Consider the following 20,330-nt stretch of genomic DNA (forward strand, 5'->3'; position numbering starts at 1 on the left):
CAATGCAATTCCAATAGTAAGACTCAGGACAGGAAAACAAAACCAAATGATTTATGGTTCTGATTCCCAAGTGATAAGAATGAACATAATAAAAGTAGAACAGTAAAACTAGTTAGACAGGAGAACAAATCACCTTGATACCAATTTGCAAAATAAATAACTTTTTCAATAAAAATTGAAACTGGAAAAAAAGTGCATTTTCACACATAGCTCAGAGATCACATAAATGCCAAGTGACATGACAGTTGCTGAAATAAATGCTCTTTTTATGAACAGCAGAGCAGTAAAGCAGGCAAAATAGATGCATAAAATGGGTAAATTTCCAGTGTATTAGTTATTGCTGCCTCAGAGCTGCAGTAAATTACAAACTCATTTTTAACTTTTTTGTGTTCATAAATACATTTTTGGGACTGGTTTTCCACCTCCTTCTTTCAAAATTCCATTTTTCAGAGATTTATATTCTTCTTTAAAGTCTATAAATAAGAAGTATCCAGGTCTCCTCCATGGGAAGGAAGAGAGTTGAAAACTCAGAACAAACTATTTATTATACATTTCTGAACTTTCATTGCATAAATTCTGCTATCTGTGAACACACTGCTTCCATAAAATTTGTTTTTGTCTGGATATTTTTCCCCTTTAAAATGAAATCTAAAATAAGTTTAAAAAATCATGGACCTATCCACCCTGTGGTTTTGTCCTTCATTTTTTTGTTTCTTGTTTTACAAAATCACAGTATGTTGTCTTTATTTACTGCTCACTATACCTATAAATAAAGGATATAAGATTATCCAGACAGAATGGACTGGAGTAAAAAAGATGAAAGATTTCTTTGAAATACAAGTTGGCTGTTCCCAGCTGAAAGAAGAAACTAGTCAGTGACTCTGAAAGTGAATGAAGTAAATACCACAGAGAAAATGTTAAACTCTGACTCTAATTGCATCCTCTACTCTCCCTCTGAAAAATAAAACAACAAACCCACACCTTGAAAAAAGAAGATTAAAGTTAAGGACCATTAAGTTCAGACATTTATTTGTTTTCATCGCGTTGGTGCAAAGGTCTATCCTGCTTGGCATCCACGTGGTCCTCATTTTTTTACCTCACTGAGGTAAACAAGCATACACAGAGGACAGCAAACAAGAACCAGAAACAGAGTTTTTTTCAGTACATTTATGAGTTCACACATACAAATAGAAGGGTGCTTAACTACTTACTGTGCTTATATATAAGATACTTCTTGAAACTGCAACACAGGGTCATGAGGATTATAACTAATGTCAGAAATTAACATCTCAGGCGTAATCCAAAAATGCATGCCAATATCTACTCTTATTTTCAAGTCAAAGCAGGGACCCAAATCCTGTGATACTCCACTAATGCAGAAGAGCAACTGCCCATTTAACTACTATGTACCTGTTTTACAGATCAGATTCTTGGTACAGAATCCTTCAACTTTCTTGACTACTGTGGGCTCACAGACATCAAGATATATTACCTAAACAGGATAAATCTTTTTTTAAAATTGAATTTTCAATCACATCATTCAAGATTTATCCAAAACAGATTAATGTACTCAATAGATGCCTGATTAATGTGTATTTCTGTGACTTTCACATGAAATTCAAAACAGACATTCCAAATTATCCAGCAACAGAAAATAAGCCCAGCAAAGTTAAAAACATCGTGCTAATTTTCATTAAAAATCTCATTCACATTGGCACAAAATTAATCAAGTAAAAATAAGAAATATGTCAAACTTCAAGGATTCAGGTTTTTTCCTCCCAAACCACCAACTCCCAGTCTAGTTTACTTGTAATGATCATTAAATCCAAAGAAATGTGCTGATAGTCATCTACCCATGGAGCTGACAGAGTTGAAAGAGAAGAGCAAGGTCTAAGAAGATTTTTAACTGAAGAGTCACAAGGCAGTCTTTGATGGGCTGTGCATCAAACACACATCCAAAGGCACCGCAGTCCCCCAGACAGCCACTGAAGGACAACTGATTACTTGCCTTTTCTTTTCCTTGGCCATACAGTACAAGCATAGCTGAGACTTGACATTAGAGCCAGGCTGGTATCAGTTTTCTGTGCATTCAAGCTATATCCTATTAAGGGCAAACAGTGGACTCTGTTACCCACACAATTTTTCTGCTTAGCAGTTTGAGGTTTTCATTGCTTGCTCATTCATCCAATTCTCACTCTAGTTTGCTATGAATTATAAATCTTATAGGAAAGCCAATCTAGGAAGTTGGGGGCTTTGCTTGGGTGTTACTTAGGCTGCCCTTTCAAATTTCACAACTTTGTTTCTGTCTTTTAAATGACTGAAAGCTGACTGAAACTAACGACAAGAAAACAAAACCATTTTTTTCTTTGTTATGCGACTCAAAAAGTAATGTTTCCTTTTCTCTTGACAGCTATGAATCACACAAGTCATGAAATCTTTTCAGCAATATGACTATCAATCACAAGATAAGCTAGATGTAGGAATCTACAGATCCAGTAAAGTTGATTCCCAAATTTCAATTCATCACAGCCTTAAAATACCATTACAATCTATTTTTTCTCTCAGACCAGACGACTGTTGCCTCCAAAGAAAATTAATGAGAAATTAAAACTTCCTTCAACTTCATTGCTTTCAATTACTTTTTTACATGTTTTAGTGTTTTAATTAGCTGTCTTCAGCCATATTATGCAGTTCATTCCTCCTTTCTCAAATCCTGAAACTATACAGCAAAGCTGCTAGTTAATTGGTAGCATTGTAAAATTCATTATTTGGGATGCACTAATAATGTCTCTCAGGTCATCATTATCAAGATCTAGAAACATCATAAGGTCTTAAAGATAACTCCACTGGTGAAAAAATAGTCATTTTAGGATATGTTTGTATGTAAAATGACATTTCCATTCACACTGAAATTCCTGGGCATTAGACAATGGAATATACTGAGAACATATGTGAAATTCACAAGGTCTGTCTCCTTTATCTATTCCCAACATATTTAAAATAATTAAATGTAATAAATAAATAAATAAATAAAATGTCTAAATTATATTCCATCTGCAGTGAAAGATAAGAAACAGAGAAGAAACTTTAAAAGTTATAGACTCTCCTTCAAGTATGCATGACAAAAGTCCAGACTATCTAAGATATATGGATCTGTCATTTCAGGAAAATATTCAAAATATACTTCCTTAAAGTTTCAAACTTTATTAATTCAGTATTGAGAGATAATAGATAGACAGAACATAAGAGCTTTTCATGACAATTGCAAGAGATCGGTTGGGAATAACATGTTATTTAGCAATTGGATAATCTTTAGGAGACGAGAGGCATCTTTGGACATAATTCTCTCTGGTACTACAAAGACTTTTTAACCTAAAGTTTGAAATTGAATCAAAATGGCACGATAGAGCAATTTCAGTATTTCTTGAATAATCTTTTCAAAACCATGTTCTATGTGGTGTGATGCTACCTATTTTCAAAAGAAAAAAAAAATTTAAAAAAGTAAGAGGAAAAGGAGTGAGAAAAGATTGTGGGTGAAGAGATGAAAAATAATTTTGTTCAATTTCCAGAATCTGATTCAATGAAAATAGCAAATTAGATCATCCCATCCCAGCATGGTTCCTCATTAGACAGAACTGCAGTGTCACTGTGAACGCTATAAAGGGAAGCAGAGAAAGGTTATCCATCATAACAGCAAAGAAAGACTGTGACAGTCATTGAATGATTCTTGCAAAATACCTGATTCCTATGCATTCCACAAAATCAGACATGACTCCCTTTTTGTTTTCCTTCATTACTGGATAGAGACCTCTGCATAACTCCAATTAGATCTTATTTTACACTTCTAAGATAATGTTCTCCCATAACATCTAAAAGTAAAGTAGATAAAGTCTATACTTCAGAGTTGGTTTGCCACCTAAACCAGATCTAACTAAAACACTGGTTGGTTGCAGTGTGCTGGCATGAAAGTTGTCCTGAAATCATGTGAGGGAGTGGAAATAATTTGGTTTCCTTCTAATTCCTTTTGCACACTTGAAGTGTCAATCACAAAAGCAGATGTAAAGGATGAATGATTAAAGAAGAATAAATTATATTTATTGCATTTTATTCAGGCTTTTCCTTTTTTTTTTTTACTTATTTATATATTATGAATTTCTTAATTTCTTTCTGCTTTACTTTAGAAATTAAGATCTGCAATTTTAAAGGCTAGAGAACTGGGTAAATGAGATCATAAAAATGACAGAATGAGAAATTAACCCTTCCTCAGCTGACTGATTACACTTGTGTTTTGACATGTCTTTGCTAGCAACTGATTTTTAACGATAGGCTTTTGAAAAAAATATTAAAGAATGAGCACCCTCCAGTAGGAGACACTGAAAATCATAAACCACATTATGTAGGGCCTCATATAGTCATGAAAACAAAGGCATATAATGCAATAATTTACATTCCACTATTTGCAGCAGAAAACTGAACATGGTGTTTTTCTTCTTCTACTTCTTCATCTGTTAAAGGAATCCAAAATGTAACAGTAAATGCCATACAAATCTTAAATAAATGTGATTACCTGAAAAAAGGAGTCAGGTTTTCACATCTAAAACAGATGCTAAGATAAGCAGAAATTTTAACTAGAATGGTTTTGCTGGGGTCAGCTTCAATAAGAGTTTTGTGCTGCAGTCGTGACTTCTCTTTGACGGTGGGAGAAAGAAGAACAATTGTTACATGTGCCCTTCAAGGAAGACATGACAGGCTAATTTAGCAATAGTTTCAAGAGAAAAGAAAAACAGCTGACAGCCATTGATCACTACTACAAGAGAAACTAAATTAGACATTCTGAGAAGCAGAGAATATGTGTAGGGAACAAGAAGACCAGGACAGTGACAGGGTGATTTGCTTTAGGCCAATTTTCAGACAGGGTTAGCAAGTGTAATGAGGTAAGCAAACAGTCTCTGCAGAAGCTTGACCATTGAAAGATCTACAGTTCACCTTGTCCCAGAGATATTGACATGAAGGTATGAGCGATCCCTTAATTATTCATAAACAAGTGGCAATGATCATGCTTGGCATGAAATAAAAACAAGGAGATCACTTCCCAGTTACTCTCATGGGCAAAACGCATTCAGCTTGGCAATTTAGCTTATTTTAATGCTGAGTTGCGTAAATATTGAAGTATTTATTCAGATATGAGAGGGGGTGGGGAAACAAAAAAAAAAAAAAATAAAAAAACCTTAGAACACTTAAGGAAAAAAACACGCCTCCTCCTTTCCCAGGCTCAACATGTCTCCTCTCCTTCCACTTCTTATGGTTGCAGGTAAGTTCAGTAACCGCAATAAAGCAACAAGGAGTGCTGGGATCTCTGCTCAGGTTACACCAGTTTATCTCCATTCCTGGTCCTCCATGGTTGTGTAGCAGTGGACCATATGAACAAATAGATATTTTCCCAAAGTTTTTACTTTTTTATGTGTTTTTTTTTGGGTGGGTTATTTTTGTTGTTTGTTTATTTTTTTGTTTGTTTGTTTTTTGGGTTTTTTTTGGGGGGGTGTTTTGTTTTGTTTTGTTTTGCAAAGGGGGAAAGGAGTTTGGTGGGTCTGGGGTTTATTTAGTGGTGGGGTGGAGTATTGGGGCGAGTTTTGTTTGGTTTCTTTGTTTGTTTTTTTGTTCACTTTGGATAGGTGTTCTTTTCTGATGCAAGTTTTTCTTTAAGAACTAAAAGTCTCAGCCTACCTAGGTTTCATGATGTTATACTACGGTTCAATTTAAAGCTACATAATATGTATGGCATATTATTAAATCCCTTCCTACCACCATCAACATCACCCTTGAAATTATAAAAATGCATTTCAACGGCAGGTCATTTTTAAAAAGTACAAGAATTGTCCAACCATTATAGTGGGTCATCAGGTCTCTTAATCCCTAAATAGTAAGTAATGAAAATTACCGAAGAAACTGCCTCTATCTTCAATTAAAAGACATTGAATCATAATTACAGTCTGGAGATAGAATTTTACTAATGCATGTGGGTGAAAACAAATGACAAGAAGTTCTGATTTTCCTGACAATTTTAAGGTCTTGCGAACAAAGCTTGAGGTTCTCAATGCAAATAATTTATGTTAAAATACTTTAAACTACTTAGAAACCATCTGTGTTGAACCTGCATTCTACTCACACCAGAGAAAACTGCAAAAAAAAAGTTTGTAGGAATGAAGACATGACATACGTTTGATACTAAATGCAAAGCCTTTCTAGAGGATTTCAGATCTCTTGTTAAATTTTTGGCTAATCATTTGTACATGGAGTTCTGTGTGAAATCTGTGCAGATGGCCTGGTGTCCCATTTGCACACATGGCACCAAGTAATAAGTGTGCAAATATCCTCCCATGAAGAAATATAAACTAAATATCAAAAAGTCATTTAACATTTAAAGCTTAACTTTTACAGTACTTGTAATAATAACTAGCAGGTACAGAAATTCTCAGCTGGCTTCATCACTGAATATTTATATGAGATCCACTCAGTACTTGCATTTCTCTGAGAACAAAATAATAAATCAGTCTCAAGTAGATATTTGAAGACATTCTTAAGACTACAGTTTAATTTGTGTTGTTCAAGTAACAATCCTATTTCAAAAAATTTATTAGGAAAGTTTTGCCTAGTCCACTGGACATTACTACTTTTCAACACCTGGTTGACATTGGAGTGCATGGAGTAATTAAAATGAGGGAACACTCTGTGGGCCCCTTCCGCATATTTTGTTCGGTGCAGCAGAAGAAATACAGGACTTTATTAGTAATTCTTGCACTTTTCACTACTGCATTTACTGAAAGTTCTCAGTTCCAGTGAAATACAAAGGAAGGAATCAAGATGGATCAGCATTCAGGAGGAACACGAGAGAAATGGAAAGGGTTTATATCCAGGTCTAAATGTTTTGAAAGAACATCCTCCTAATCCACCCATCTTCTCCTAATCCACCATCTCAAAAGTCTCTAACACTCTCTCTTCCTGACTCTTTTTCTCTCCGGATTAAATAAGTGCAGAAATCTTTCTCAAAGACCTAAAGATTGAGAGTGAAATCATGGATCCTTTCAAATTCACAAGACAACTCCCACAGACATAGCACAACTGGATATTTTACTAAGGCTGTATACATAACATAGAACATCAAGTAAGTAAAGTTTTAAGAGTCATTAATTTGCCCTATCTGCACGCTATCAATCTGCCCAATCTCTTCTCCTTCACAAATAAAAAAAAAATCCACTTTGCATCTTCCTCAAAGAATTTGTTTTATAGTCTTGTTTCATTTCATAGAAAACAAAATGATTTCATAGAAGATAAAGGCATTTTCAATTGGAAACTGTTTCAAAATGAAAAGTTTTTCATTTAGAAAACAACAAGGAAAACATTTTTCATTTTTTTTAAATCTTATCTGCTTCACCCATTTTAAGTTTTTCTATTTGCCTACTTTGCTCTAATGCATAAGTAAGTGTGTTCCTTCACTAAGATTCATTACTAATAAATTTACTATCTGCATTTCATCCACTCCTATCAATTTTCTCTTTTCTCAGACTATTGCTTCACAAATAAAAATATTGTCTTCTAAAATAAAAATATTGTCTTCTATGTCTTCAAGTGTATAAATATATCTATTATGCAGCAGATGAACCACATTTGTGTATTCTAAATAAAAGCTGAAAAAGCTCTGGCACAGATCTCAATGGCAACTAACATTTCATGCTCTAAGTAACAATCCCTCCCATCATAGTTTTCACTTTCACTCTTGATTATGATTTTCTATTCCTATGATTGAGTTCATAGAAACATGTACTTCCAACTCCTATATCAACAGCTCTTCCAAAACCATGCTTATTGAATATGTTAACAAGTGACAGATATAGAACAGAAGTTCTACTGTTTTGAGAAATATCCAGCCAGAAACAGTTTTCCTCATAGTATACTAACTAGTAATAACCGAGAAAGTTCAAATTTCCCAAGCCAGGTAATTTTTGAATTGTATACAATCAACGATTTGCTACACTGACTCCTGAAGCTTTACGAAAAATTACACTAGATGCTGTAAACAACCAATCTGCCATAAAAAGTTCTCATTAAAATTCTAAATTTCTTTCTGTGATACATTCTAGCATGAAGTGATGCATTTGTCCATTGATAAAACATAATATTATGTAAATAGAGCTAATGGTTGCATAGTACCATAATTCTACTACGCACATTGATTACACAGCTATATAAACAAGCACATTTATCTAGATTAAACATCAAGGTTTCAGAAGCTGGCAAGCTTTAGGTTGTTAAGTCATTAGCATCCTTCTGTGACAGGATGATTTTTTAAAACAGCACACAAGTGTCAGGATATAATATAACACCTTTGCAAATTTTTTTTAACAATCCTTATTACTAATCAGCAAAACACTATATAAGTATTCTGAAATTAATCAAAGTAGCTTCACTTTCTGAAATGTATGGTAGCTGTTCAAACAATGGGATTTGTATAAGGAGAAAATTTATTTTTGCCAGCACATATTTCTATAATCTCATTTCCTCACTTTTCTTTCTCCTGCAGTAAAATCAGATTATACTATCCTTCCTCCCCTTCTTGCCTTCTATCTTCCCTGAAATAAAGTAATATTAATTTATTACAGAACAGTCAATCATGAAAAATCACCAAGCTATTTTTACTAATTAGCTAACTGCCAGATGAGACTGGTTAAAGACCCATTAGGGCCAGAGTATGTCTATTCATTTCATGGGGCGTTGCCCTGCCACAGTTTTATAATCTGGGCCAAGTATTTTTCATGTATAGGGTAGTTTGCATTAAGAAAATAATAGGAAGTTATTGTGTCCAACTTTGAGACACTCAGAATTAATGCAAGACACTGATGTGGTAACTGCTGAAGAATTTTACAAGGATGGCCTTTTGGTAAGACCCAGAAACGGCCAGCGAGGAACCTGCAATATGCAAAATGAGCCAGACTGTCATATTTGAGAAGGTGATGATGCTCATCTCCTAGTCCAGCTCATCTGAGTGATGCCATTCAGCATCAGTCCAACTTTGACAAGTTACTAAAGACTAATGGACCAAAAGAGACATTGCTCACAGTAGCCAACCTCCTGAGACCAACATGTTCATCAGAACATTCTTAATCAGTTGCCAAAGTGTGCTCAAAATTAGTTTAGTTGGGTCATTATTTAAACTGACCAAATCCTTTTTCCTGCTGAGATAAATGCCATCTGTATTCGCCTGTGGACTGTGCAGGCCTGCAGCAGTGAATCATAGTACAATCCAGCCTTTAGCATGACACTTTAGTTCCACTTTAGTGGAACCTATGCACTCTGATTCCACTCCCAAGTCCCCTGATTCTACAGCAGAGGCACAGTAGTTTCCTGTGCTCAGCATGTGCAACCTATTTAACACTTGGTCATCACACTCTCCAGCCTGTGTAAGGTGAGACATAGCTGCCTATCTCTTGCCATTCCTTAATTATTTTTTTTTTTAAAGCCCAAAAGAATAACAACCCAGACTTATTCTACTGAAGGGGTTGGGAATGAGATTACAAGAGCATGTAGCTGTCACGTAGAATATAACAAAAAGCAGTGATGACCATGTGTGGGTGTGCAAAGAGGAGACAGCATGGACTGGGAAGACAGCAGTGACTTGCATTGAAAAATGGGCAAGAAGGCCCACATGCAATCTTTCTGACACAGAATGACTTTAATTATATTTTCACAAACAATGTCCCATTTTAACAAATCAGGAGTTGTCAGCAGCAGTGTCAAAAACGATAGCTGGTAATTAAAAGTTTATTTTTAACTTGACCCTATATTTTATAGACTGACATGGGTTTCAGAAAAAGGGATCAGAACCTGCTGGTGCATTCATATAGCTCCTGTGGAAACCTGTAGGCTCATACACCAAAAAACTTGCTTCTAATGTCACCCTCACACAAAATGGTTGCATCTCTCTTGCCTCTAGTTGGAACGGAATACTTCTATACTATTATAAAAGTAGGTTCAGATTTGTGTAACTTTATGTTTGTAAATAGTATGACAAGAGGCACTAACAGATAAGAAACTGCTTCACCAAAAGGATGCACTTTTTACTGTCCTCCTGAGATAAGACTACTTAGCTCTGGAAGATTTTTTAGCGACAAATTATGGACAAATTTTACATATTATAGTATGGGTGTAGCTCTTCGAGTTCATTTCACTGTAACTGTAATCTATTCAATGCTCAAATATATTGCATTACACTGAATTCAGATTCCTGTTACAAATAACTTTAGCTCTTACCTGTATGAGTAATTTTCACCTCTCTGATTAATATGTTTTTTTGGTTCTGTTATGGAATAAGTTGGCCACCAGAGATGACAATCTCCAAATGCAAATGCAGGAAGCCAAAGTGCTACATAAAAATTTAAGGTCATAAAAACTCATCTACCTCATTCTGAAGTTTGACTTTTAGTCAGTTCTTTTCCTACTGTGAGCAGAGTACAAACATATACAGATCACAAAAGAGATATGTCTTCGGTTCTAGAAGACCAAGTTTTAGTTAGTGTGACATGTTTGAAATTACATGCAGAAGTCTTCATGGGGTGTCATTTCAAAAACAGGAACAGTCATAATTCCCACACCAGACAGTATTCTTCCAAATAGAAAATTCACACCTCATGGATTAGGAAAAATGCCACACAGAGCATAGGACTCCTGAGTTTGTGTGTCCCAGGACATGTCTTTTCCCACACAGAAATCTTTTTGGAAAAACCTGAGGACTCTGGCTTTGCCTGCAGCTGTGCTGTACAAGGCACAAGGCAGCAGGACGCCAGGACTCTCAGGTGTGTGCAGTGCACTGTCACAGCAGAGCAGGCACACGGAGCCATGTCCCTGAGCCAGGGCTACAAACATGGTGTGCCTTGGGCCATGGCTACACACACGGTGTGCCTTGGGCCATGGCTACAAACATGGTGTGCCTTGGGCCATGGCTACAAACATGGTGTACCTTGGGCCATGATTCAAACACGGTGGGCCCTGGGGCCATGATTCAAACATGGTGGGCCCTGGGGCCATGATACAAACATGGTGTGCCTTGGGCCATGGATAAAACACGGTGTGCCTTGGGCCATGGATACAAACATGGTGTGCCCTGGGGCCATGATTCAAACATGGTGTGCCCTGGGGCCATGATACAAACATGGTGGGCCCTGGGGCCATGATACAAACATAGTGTGCCCTGGGGCCATGTCAAGAAACATGGTGCCTGTGAGGGTGGGGCTACATCTGTGTGGGTGTGGGCATGTCAGTTCCATGCAGTTATGTCATCACGGGGGCATGGCTTCAAGGCAGTGGTGCACTCTGAGAGCAGCGCCGCTCTGCTCTGTGTCTTCCTCAGGGAATTTGCTGGGAGCAGCCCTGTGAACTCTGTTCCCCCACCACTGCCCATCCATTCCTGTCCCCTCGAGTCCTTTTGGAGAGCACAGCCAAGTTGCAGATGCTGCTCTGAAGCACCAAAGCAAGTTGAAAGGAGCCAAGCCCAAGCCAAACTGAGAGGAGCAGAGCTGAGCCCAAGCAAGCCAAGAGGCAGGGCTGAGTCAAGCCAAATACCACCAGCCACAGCCAAGCCCAGCCATCCAGAAGCGGGCAGCACAGTGTGGACAGTGTGGGTTGTGGACAACTTGTCAGTCTCTGTTTTCTGTTGTCTTGGGCTCAGCAGCAGGGAGACCCAGCCACAGAAGGTATCCACCATCATGACTGCGTGACCCCAGCTGTCATGCAGAGCTGTCAAGGGGTGAACACCCTTTGTGTGTAAAACACCTTCACTTTTGTATGTTTCTGTTATTAATATTGTTGTTAACTGTGCATTTATCATCCAATTGCTGTTTGATTCCAGTAAACTGTTATCTCAACCCATCATCTCTGCCTTTGTCCCTTTCACACTGGAGAGGGGCAGATAAGGGCAAGAGGTTTATTTAGGGTTTAATTCCCATCTGGTGTTAAACCAGCATGTACGGTATCTAAAAAATGCCAGGGAGCATAATTGTGTCCAGGAAAAAGTGATATAACTAAGCACTATGGCACAAGAGAAACTTTCATGGGGTGCATTTTGAGTGAAATAAGTAACATTCAACTCAGCTGAGAAGCAGGTAGTCTTAAACTGGGTGCAGCTAAACACTATAAGGGTATTCCTTGATTCCATCAATACTGTCTAGCCTTTTAAATTGATTTCTTGCCAGGAGACCAATTTTTATACCAATTTCAGGTGCTTTTTTATAAGTAATATTACTATTATTATAACAGTTTGGTTGTACAGATGGATTGTATAGGCTTTCTACAATTTAGAGTTCCGTGTAGGTGATGTGCAAAATTGAGCTGGAGGAATTTTTCTGAAAGGGTTTAATGGCTATCAGCAAGTCATTGATCTTGAATGAGGACAGGTTTTCTTCAACCTAACAGATGTCTGTGTACAATCTCCAGACATCCCTTGATATAGCAATAAGGGAAGGCAGTGAGAAGTCTCAAATGAGCAAATTCCATCCAAGTCTAAGTCATGCTAACCAAAATGAGCTGAAATTATGTTTTAGTGATTTGGTACTACGCACGTGAAAGATGGCAACACACCAGTTCCTGACTGTTCCTTCTCTCTGTGTAAAGTGATCAAACAGTCCATTAATTTAATATCAAAAACCCTGAATTGAAAATATCTACCAGCACTGGGATGAAGTGGTTTCCTGTTTATAGTGCTGAGCTGCTGATCTTGGCAGAAAAAGAAAAGCAGTTGCAAGTGAAAGAATGGTCATGAGGCTACCCCTGACAAGGCAAGGATACACACAGCCATGCAGGGAATATGGGAGCAGGGCAGTCAGTACAGCATCACAGGATAGGAACACTACCACTACAGCAGTCTGGAAAATGCTTAGCTGCATAACTGCAACCCTACAAGGAGCAGGGCAGAATATACAAAAGACAGCTTGGGCAGGAGTAAACTGCTTATGCCATTGCATTCAAAAATCCATGTACACTCTTTTAAACAGGAACAGATTGTGGCAGAGAATTACCTGACTCAGATCAGCAGTTTCCCTTTCAGCAGAAATAATTCATGATGGTCCTGTGTATTGGCCAAAAGATAAAGATGTAGTGACACGTATAGGAAAAAATCAAAACAAAACAAAACCACACACACCCCCCAGAAAAAACAAAACAACAACAACAAAAAAGGAGACAAAATAGCAACAAAAAAGGAAAGAAAAAAAAAAAGAAAGAAAAAAATGCACACAAAAAAACCCCAAAGCAAACAGAAACAAAAAACAACCCCAAAAAACCACACCAAACCTGCTGGGAGTGTACTGGTTTGGATAATATAGAAAAGACATTAATCTCTATTGTTCTGTTAATTAAAGCAAGCACAAAATCCAGGGAAGGACTAAACTGTTGACTTTGTACTAAACAGGAAGTAAAAAACAAAGCTACAAATGTGCATTTAATAACCATCTAAACATATGCAGAACACACAAAACACTGGGTAAAGGGTATAATATGTTTTTTAAAGATACGGTACAGAAACTGGCAAATGCTGGTCTAGCAGGGTTTAGTTCAGCACTGAAGACATGGGAGATGGGAGCAGTATTTGAGTCCCTCACACCTGAACAGATGTGTGTGGGAACTGCCTCTTGGGAAATAACTAGCCTGTCAGACTCTAAATTTGCATGGGAAATTGAAACACTGCTCAGGCACAAGATTATTTTCGTGGTAAATGAGAGGAAGAAGGAAACTTGTCAGATCATCCTACTGGATTGGACATGTAACTGAGATAGATTGGAGACCAAATCCCTCAACTAGGCACCACAACAGCTAGTTCTGATCCTCTACATGCTTAGTATTCAGGTCATCCACATCCAGGGCAAATGCTGTATATTATGAAGAAGGAACAGTCCTGGGACAGGATAAAAAGAACATTAGAGACTTTGATGGATAAACCCACCTCATCCTGGACAGCCTTATACATCACTGTACACAGATGCAGATTTATTGAAGGTCAAGGAGGAATTTGTATTGAAAACGTCAAATAAGAGCAACATGGCATTGAAGTGACCTAATTCAGTTTTCTTCAAACAGGATTCTAGTTAATGCACAACAAAACTTCTCTGTACACAAGTCAAGAAACATGAGGAGATCTGAAGCAAAATACCTATGTAGATTCAATCAGTGCTGTTTCCATTATATTTTATGCTTCCTGTGATTCCTGATACATGCCTGTTATCTGTCAGGAGGTTTGCACGAGAGGTGTCCAAAGCTGCTACTTCTCACCTTGGCATAGATGGGGTTAAGGCCAAAAGAAGCCTAGCACAAACAAAATAAGGATGGTGGGGGAAAAAAAAACACCATTTCTTTTAAACACAGTGAGTACAAACTTTCATTCAGGAGTCATCAGAAGTGGTTTGGATGGTTGCTCAGTTAAGCTGACAAACACTGTATGAGCTAGACTTACCACCCAGGAAACCTCTGAGCCATAGGGAAAATAACATACTGAATGCTGTAGTTGATCTTCAAGACAGCCAGAAGATGTTGGCTGAAAAAAGCTCTTCTGCTGTGACATACTTAGACAAAAATACACATGGAGAAAGCACCACTTTATGTGAGCTCCAGAAGAAAATAACTGTACTCAAATTCAGCAAATGTCCTTGCACATTTCTTTAAAATTTGTTTTGTGTTCTTGCCTTAGCACTTCCTGCATATAGGATCTTTCAGCTTCCATCACCTTCAAATTTTATCCAGGAAGGAAAATGTCATTCTAAACCATTTGGAATCAAAGTAGCTGCCAGTGTTGCTGGTTTCAAAAAGTATAATAATGTTCATTATGTTTAAGTGGAATTACTTTCTGAGAAAGAAATGTGACATCTCACAATGGACACCTGGCATATCTGAGTTCTCAGAGGGAGAGGGAAGTTCATTTTTCAGGAGTGGAGAGGACATGTTTTCAATATCATTGCTGCTAGGGCTCTACCAAGCTCAATGTGATGGTCAGGATCCTTGCTGTGTTTCCTTGCTTAGCCAGGGTTTCCCAGCGGAGGCACTCACAACACGCTATTGGAGATAACATTCTATCCCATTAAAATGCTGTAGAAGCAGCAGAAGCTTAAAAGAATCACTCTCATTTGAAAAAAAAAAAACAACAAATTTCTAAAACTCAAATATGTTCTTTCACCTTAAACCTGATTATTTGATTATCTTCTACCTCAAACAACTTCTGCAGATCCAAAGTCATGATTCAATGGCTTATTTATCAGCAGTCTTAGTTTTGGAACCTAATTTTCTGGAATTATCACCCTTCAAGAAGTTTGTAGTGAATCCTAGTGACTGACCATCTGCAGATTTTCTTTATGACACCAATCCTTCATCATGTCAAATCTTACCTAGAAACTGAGCTGTTCTAAGGATCATATATTCCTTTTTTTGTTTGTTTGGTTGGTTGGTTTGGTTTGATTTATTGTTTTTTTTAGGGTCTCCAGTCACACAGATCTTCCTCTTTCTGATGGTGTGTATCTTCAGTCCTTTCCCTTCTGCTCTACCTTCTGTCTGCAGATCCTTTTCCCTTCTGATCCCATCATCTCACACAGCCTTCTGCACACTGGCATTCTTTTCCCTCAGATTCCTCTCTCTCTACTCTTCCTTGTGTTTTGGGTTTGGGCTAGTCTTGGGTGAGATATTTATTTATTTGTTTGTTTGTTTATTTATTTATTAGCAAACGTGTTCTTGCCTTCTTTCTTTCCACTGTAATATTTTCTCTGATCCTTCAACAAATCTTTTCATCAGCTGTTGATTTCTCTTCTTTACCTTATCACAACATTTCCCTCACTTCCCACCAAGGATCCTGTCTCCCACAGAAAAGTTCCAACTTGAGGTAGCACTCTCAAAGTTATGATTAAGACAGCCCAGGCACTGATATTTATTTTAAAGTACATTTCAATGAATTCCCTTTAATAACTGTTGAGCTAGGTTTAATCATTAGTCACCTGCATACATCTGTTAAATATACAGCAATCACATTAAAATATTCAGATTTCTGGTATCCTGGTGTCCCAGGACAATACTAGCTTGCTGATTGAAGCATTCTTGCACACTGCTACAAGATTACATCATCAAGCTTTTTTTTGGAGATGAGCATTTTCATGCCTCAGTACTGAGCTTCTTTTCATAATCTTCCAAATCTTCCTAGTTTTATTCTCTTGGTACCTGTATGTCCGTGTTTGCGGGAAGAGCACTTTGCATTCCAACACAAATCCAAATGTAATTCAACAATTTTCATTCCAGAAAAGCAGTTCAACATTTGACACCGTGATATGCATCAATAAACTCTAAATGTAACATGGACTTTGTACACTTACCCTTTCTATCTTGCAATGGTGCAATTGTATTCTCTGTTTCTAAGGAAAAATCACAGCAGAAAATTTGTCCAAATGTCTGCAGATTTGGAGTTGCATTTTGTCTAAAATTAGTGAGAATATAATTATGCCACTTCAAAACCATAAAATTTTAAGTGTTTCTTTATTTTGAAAATATCTAGTTTCATGCAAAAATCACTGAAATGCTACTGTCTTTTAGAGATAACATTTTTACTTTTTCATAATAAGAAAATAGATCAATATTTCATCATAAACCACTCTAATTTTGAACAAGATCCCCAAGACAATTCTACAGTGCATCACTAGGAAAACAGAAAAATCGTCTTCAGCAAGAAAGGAGACATCCTTGGCTGGTGTTTCTATCCAGAACCTTGGGAACAGCTGAGCATGCATAGGACCCTTTTCCTGGAGGCCTCTTTATGAAATCAGAGACATGGCCTTCACATCTGTGAGTAAACAGCTCCTTCTCCAGCATCTCAGCCAGCGCACGTTCATCTGCTTGCACTGCTTCATTTCTGCCGACTTCATCGCTGGCTAGCTGAGGCACCTGAGACCCCTGTGTTGCCTAAGTGACTTTCTCAGAGAAATGTGGCTAAGCTGTCATTGATAGAGGAGGCATCTAATGTGTGAAACAACTCATGGTGCAGTTTTCTAATTTTCCAGAGTTCCAATTTTGCCTCATCAGCCATCACAGGAGCCTTACTTTTGGAGGAATAAATTCTGGCACCTGGGAAACCAAGCTCCTTAAGAATCAGTTTTAACCATTGAAACTGTGCTGTCCACTTATTTTGTCCTTCGGTGCAAAGAAGGAGAAACAGAACAACAAAGGGATGGGATTTCAAGCAAGGAACAGCCCTTAGGATAGACTAAGTAGGGCCAAGAAACAGACAGAGGCTTAATAGGGTCAGTCCTGAAAGCTGTTGGATGGGGATAGCATGGGAAGATATTGGTTTGTGCCTAAATGAAGGATACAGGAAAGATGGAGAAAGACCTGATTATTAATGGAACCAATTTAAAAATTGAAATCAAATACAGAACTCAGTAAAAATTATGTCTCAACTTCATTTCCTAGAACTTAACATATTAAACAATGTGACAGATTCTTACCAGCTTCATAAATCTGTCTAGTGGAATTCACACTAGTACTTGTAATGTAATTGCTATTGCAGAGTCTTTGCATTTTCTTCACTAACCAAAGCAATCCTCAGTAACAGCCTATCCACAATAAAATATCAAGTCTTTATTTTCTTTTCTAAATAACAAACCAGGTTATTGTTCCTATTCTGCATAATGGCTCAGCTTCTTTATAGCAATATATCAACAGTGCTACTTACCTAGGGCTTCTTTCACATTCCTTTGCACCTTTTGCAAAACTGAAATATCTAGTAGAGTCAACAGAGTTTGTAGAGAATACTGGCACAATTCTTCACCAGAGAAGAGAGAAATGGTGCTCATGCCACATTGTTCATATACTTCAAAACAAACCACATGGATTTCAAAGTTAGATTGGGTAACCTCTTTAATATCATCCATAACATGTAATCATTCCTTATCAGAATTAAAATTTTCTAATGGCATGGGAACTTCCGAAAAAGGTTAACTTTGGAACAGATTCTCCCTACACAGAGGTGAGATGTGAATCCCTATAAGTCTGATTAGTCCTGTAGATATTCTGCTACAACCTTTATTAATTATTCACCTTAAAAAATGACATCTACAGTAATTCAATTTCAGTTAAAATGGGGTAGGTAGTTTCAAGATGATGAAAAATTAGAGTTGACTTTACATCTACTTGACTTTACCCTTCTGCAATTATGATTCAGACCTGTGGCTAAAAAAATAAGCAGACTTTGTCTTGCTTTCTACATGGAAACAAGCTATGTCAGAATTTAAAGTCACTTACTGAGCACTGGCCATTTCATCACATTGTGTATCTTCTAGAAAAGAAGAGTTTCTCAAGAATGAGGAATCTGATGTTGAATGGAAGCAAAAAAAACGTTACTTTTCCTGAACCAAAGCAATGATAAAAGATTCAGAAAGATCTGATGCTCTCAGCAATGACATCTATCTAAGAGAACTAATTCAGTTCATAACTCATTTTTCTATGGTTATCTGGTGGTGCAGTGGATGAACTCTTCAAAGAGGACCTCACAGGCAAAATAATCTGAGTTCAGACATAATTGAAAGAGAGAAATTTTCTTCATCTAAGACACTTCTGCTAGAATGCTACTAACAAATGTAACTTCATTTGATATCGGGTATATATCATGACAGCAATTTGGAAGACAGAATGTTGGCTTTTAATGAGTTTTTTTAGTCACCCCTGAAGATTCAAATAGCAGTGATGTAGCATTTATTTATTTCCATGTATAATTACAGTAAATCCAAAATTTATTTTAACAGCAAAAATGTGTTAAAAAGCAACAAGGAAACAGAGTAATTACTTTTGGAAGACGTGTTAGAATTCAGGATGTATCCATGGAGAATAAATTTCTTTAAATGCAGAATTATGGTAATTGTATCCTATTACCTGGTGTGTGTTGTGCATGGTGAGTTATCAATGCTTAAAGCTGTGGATTGCCTGGAGCAGCCCTCATTACAAGAGTAAAACTAATCATGAGTGCATTGGTATAAATCACAGGAGAGACATATATATCATCTCAAGAGTCTGAAAAATCGTGAGATACCCTTCTTTATTCTTTCAAAAGAAATAGACATTTTCTACAGTGACAGCTTTCTAAACAGGATACTACAGTGATCACTTCCAGCTATATAGTCAGTTCAGTGAGATCAGCCCAGCTTTACAAGCAACTCCCCTGGATTTTGAAGGAAGAAGTGGTGAGCCCAGAGACTGTTCTGTTCCACTGCAGCCCCATAACCTTCCCCTGAACAGACAGAAAAATGCATACTGCAGGCAACACTAGATCTGCAGCTGTGCTCTCACCTGGGGAGTCATGACCCTATGTCAATCTGAAAACCTCATGATCATGTTATCAGAACATCAGGACAGAACTAATATGTTTTGTCTTTCAGCAGAATTTATTATCTTAGTTTGAATACAGAGTTCTGCAAATTTTGTTTTTCCAGGAGTGCAGCAGTGAAAGCTTGTGTTTGTGTCTCTGGCCACATATAAATATGCAGAACACTGCTGCATTTCACACTGGTCACCTAAGGACAGAATACCTCTGGCCACAAAGGTATGAGTCCATTTTTGCTAAAAGTTTACAATTCCTTTTCCTCTGTCCTAGAGGTTGCATCCTTTGATTTATTCCAATTGCACTACTGCAGTTGCCCTACAACTTGCTGTTTGATTATATCTTTCATCTTTTTCAGAAAGGAAAACTATCATATAAATTTTCAGTTTTTCTTCAATAGACTGCCCTCTACGTTTTGCAAAAGTTTTTTTTTTTTTTTCTAATATTTAAAATTAGATCACACATTCAACATAGATGAAAGAACAATTTCCCTGCCTTCTGAGGTACTATCTTTGTCCATCTTGGAAATTTTTTCTTCCAAATCAGGAAGATTCCTCAGTCTTTTACGTCTGGTTCTTCAGATCTATCAAAGCATTCTGTTGTGATGCTTACCACATACCAGAGAGATGTCTTCTGTCATCATGTATTCCATTGATATTGTGATCCTACTACAAGCTGGCTTTAATTTTCTCTAAAATATACCAATGTACTGATTTGTTTCAGGAATTTCTCTTAGGATTCCCTAAGTAGCATGTATTTACAGAGGGAAAAATATTTTTCATTTGTTTTGATTGATTGATTTATGTGCTTTTACAATCTGCTGCAAGCGGTAGCTGGATAAATAGCATGTTTTTTTAATTCTCTGTGCTCAATGCTTTGGGGGATTTCTGAACCTGATTCACCTCATCTACAGGGGGGAATATGGCAAAGGAACTTGTTGCAGCTC

Source organism: Cinclus cinclus, chromosome 1 (genome assembly GCF_963662255.1).
Source record: "Cinclus cinclus chromosome 1, bCinCin1.1, whole genome shotgun sequence".
Classification (NCBI taxonomy): domain Eukaryota; kingdom Metazoa; phylum Chordata; class Aves; order Passeriformes; family Cinclidae; genus Cinclus; species Cinclus cinclus.